Here is a 4,064-nt window from a genome sequence, read left to right on the forward strand (position 1 = left end):
GGTTCTTTCTTTTTCTTTTAATCTATGACACCTTATTTACCTGCAGTCAAAAGATAACCTAGACAGAAACAAACCCAAGTGGCATAATTGAACAGTCTGGCAAAACAGATAATAATAACGATGATGACTTCAAAATTTGGCACAAGGCCACCAATTTCAGCCCCCAGTTCTCAACTCATGCTTATTTTATCGACCCTGGAAGGATGAAAGGCAAAGTCAACCTCGGTGGAATTTGAGCTCAGAACGTGGAGACAGATGAAATGCTGCTAAGCATTCTGCCCAGCATTCTAACAACTCTTCCATCCCGCTGCCTTAATAATAAGAATTTGTCTCCTTTATAAGCATAAAATGTGTAATTCAGGAATTGGGGATTAGTTGACTACATCAATGATTATATACTCTATTGCCCCAGGAGAATATGAAAGGCAAGTATGATTTTGGCATAACTTGAACTCAGAACGTACAGAAATGGGATAGTAGCACATGGTTTCCAGCACTAATACCATATTTACCAAACAAAGAAATGTGTGTGCTTGTCGTCTCACTTTATATCCACTATAAAAAGAAACTACCTGTTTAGCATTCACCAGTATACTTAAGTATTGTTTGTAAGCCCCTATTCAAACACACAGTCAACATTTAACTGTCTGTTTTTGTTTGTTTGTTTGTTTTTTCCATAAAACTTCCTAAGAGATCTAACGAGTTTTCTTTGGTCAGCCAACATACAATTACTCTTATCTACAAAAATATTTGTATGATTTTCTTTTCCTCTTTTTATTTGTACATATTAAAGACCCAAACAGAGCATTTATCTCCTCAATGCACCAAAAATGTCTCCTGACACTTTTCTGTTTAAAAAAAAACAAAAACAGCTGTAGAAGTCTAGTGGAATCGGTTCAAAACAAAAAGCAGAGAACATCCTTCCAGAAGGTTCTCAACTGTGATGGTTAAAGCAAATTAAAAACACACACACACACACACAAGACACCACCACAGCCATTGTTGTCATCATCCTCATTGTTACATCCACATTTCATATGTGCAGGCATGGCTATGTGGTTAAGAAGCTTGCCTCTCAACCATGGGATCTTGGGTTCAGTCCCACAGTGTGGCACCTTGGGCAAGTGTCTTCTACTTTAGCCCTGTGTCAACCAAAGTCATGTGAGTGAATTTGGTAAACAGAGATGGGGGGGTTGTGTGTCTACCCTTGCCTTGACACCACATGATGTTTTGTAAATGAGCATCATTGTCATGCAAGTGAGGTTGTTTCCAGTCATCCATGAAAAAAAACATGTCTGGCCAAGGGAAAAATTTACCTTACCGGGAAACAGGTGAGGGTTGGTGACAGGAAGGGCATCCAGCTGTAGAAAATTTGCCTCAACATGTTCCATCCAACCCATACAAGCAGGAAATGTGGATGTTAAATGATGGTGATGAAAATCTCACACCGCATAGAGTCACTTGGTGCAATCTTTTGACACCTGAGCACACAGAGCAACAAAAATGCTAATCTTTACTGTTGTGTAGATCATGGTTTTATGGCTAGAATCCCTACATCACACCAATCACTTTGAAATACAGCATAACTAAAGAATAACCTTCACCCAGCAATGTGTGTGGTGAGGTACATAAGGGTATCACTTCATAAGTTAAAATCTTTGCTTTTCATTTGTGGTTTCATGTTCAGTCCTACCACACAGCACCTTGGGAAAGTGTCTTCTACTATAGCTCCAGGCTGACCAAAACCTTGTGAATGGATTTAGCTGATGGAAACTGAAAGAGGCACTTTGTGTGCATATGTTTGTGTTCGTTTGTCTTGACATTTTGTGATAGTTGTAAATGAGTATCACAAGTGGGGTCCTTTTGTTTCCAGTCTTCTGCAAAACCATATCCAGCTATAGGGAAATGCTACCTTGCTTGAAAACGGTTGAAGTTTGGCAACAAAGAAGGGCATCTAACAGTCAAAAATCTCTCTCAGCAAATTCCAACAGTCCCATGCAAGAATGGGGAAAAAATGGACGTTAAAACAACAGCATTGGGTTAATGACAATCAGAAGACGAAACCAATCAAAGCAAACACCAAGACATAGGAACCCCTGTAAAATAGGCACAGGTGTGGCTGTCGGGTATGAAATTTACTACACAACCACATGGTTCCAGGTTCAGTCCTACTGTCTGACACCTTGGGCAAGTGTCTTTTACTATAGCCTCAGGCCAAGCAAAGCCTTGTGAGTGGATTTGGTAGACGGAAACTGAAAGAAGCCCAGTGTGTGTGGGAAGGTGTCTGTCTGTCTGTCTATGTGTGTATCCTGTGCCACTGCTGAACAACCAGTGTCGGTGTGTTTATGTCCCTGTAAATTAACAGTTTAGCAAGAGACTAATAAACACTGGGGTTGATTTGTTCAACTAAGACATTCAAGGCTGTGCCCCCAGCACAACTGCACTGAAACAAGTAAAAAAAAAAAGAAAAAAGATATACATAAATATAAATTTTGTCTCTAAACATGAGGTTAATAATCCAAAACATTTCATAAATTTTACTGCCATGAATGGCCACTCCTAAAAAAAAGTCATTTTGGAAACTTTTTTTAGTTCACATTTGTTAGGATTTCCAGTTATATGAACATGCAATAGTTTTATTCATACATCAGCAAATAACAATAGTGTGTTGTGTATATATATATATGTATGTGTGCATACAAACCAGGATGTTCTCTTTATGTATTGCAAGTGACATAGTGCATATGTACACATATGTGTGCGCATGTGTGTATGTACAAAGCATTATGCCATGTCATTTTGTGATTCTATGCGTCACACCTAAAACCAACAAAGTTATGATTTCACAGAAAAAAGTTTGAAAGAAAATATTTTAAACTACTCGTTTTCTTATAATTTTTTTTACCTTGACACTTATTTGTGCTAGTTTAATAATAACAATAATGCATAGAGCTTCAATAGCCAGTGTTGTGGTACCTAAAACAATCAGTGCATTTGGAACCATCTCAATGAGAGCAATACTCTGGCATCAAAAACTGCAAATACCAAACTTCATAGGAAATATTCAGTTGGCAGCAATACTCGAAACAGCTGACATGTTGACAAAAGTGTTGCGTCTCTAAGCTTCAGGATGAGGTGAGATGTGACATAGATTAATCAGAAGTTAAGATAATAATAATAATAATAATAATAATAATAATAATAATAATAATAATAATAATAATCCTTTCTACTGGAAGCACAAGGCCTCAAATTTGGGGGAATGGATTAAGTCGATTACATCAACCCCAGTGCATAACTGGAACTAATTTTATCAACCCTGAAAGGATGAAAGGCAAAGTCGACTTTGGTGGAACTTGAACTCAGAACATAACAGCAGATGAAATACCGCTAAGCATTTTGCCAGCGTGCTAACGATTCTGCCAACCTTCCACCTTAATAATAATTATAATAATAATAAAAGATGGGCTACAGCAAATATTCTGCACAATACCACAGATTTGCTTGTCAGTTGTTTGACCTTAACCAGTTGAGCATGTCCCTTAGTGGCTGACAATATGTGCATCTCTGATCATGAGCAGAAGTAGTGGGGGAACATCATAGCCATGTATTGACAGGAATTGTTTGGGGTTTGAATAATTCACCTTTGGAAACATGGGTGTTTTACTCAACATCCTTAAAACAACCCTTATTCACAAGCTTTTTGAGTGGGATGGGTTATTCAACCTGAAGAAAATTCTTACTGGACCCCACTTGCAAGGTCATGCACTGTTTATCTTGATATGAGATCACCATATTGCGCATATATGGCTGTGATGCATGTGCCTGGTGTACCCTTATCAGACGGGTAGTCATGATGGGTATATTGGGCTTCGTATATTTGTACCCCAGTGTCACTTTGATGGCATGTACTGCTCTCTCACTCAGTAATAATAATATTAATAACTAGCAGAAATACCCGGCGTTGCCCGGGTTAAAGAGAATAATGAAATCTAAAAACGCCGTCTAGACTACGCATCATCTTTATATATAGAGATGTATATACACACACGCACCCAAACACA

General features: G+C 38.2%; 1 protein-coding gene across 11 annotated transcripts in view; it reads right to left on the reverse strand.

Annotated features, from left to right (window-relative positions):
- Positions 1–4,064, reverse strand: part of LOC106870442 (dedicator of cytokinesis protein 3) — a 274,705-nt gene that overhangs the window by 186,129 nt on the left and 84,512 nt on the right. The window lies entirely within an intron of this gene.

This window comes from Octopus bimaculoides, chromosome 6, assembly GCF_001194135.2.
Source record: "Octopus bimaculoides isolate UCB-OBI-ISO-001 chromosome 6, ASM119413v2, whole genome shotgun sequence".
Classification (NCBI taxonomy): domain Eukaryota; kingdom Metazoa; phylum Mollusca; class Cephalopoda; order Octopoda; family Octopodidae; genus Octopus; species Octopus bimaculoides.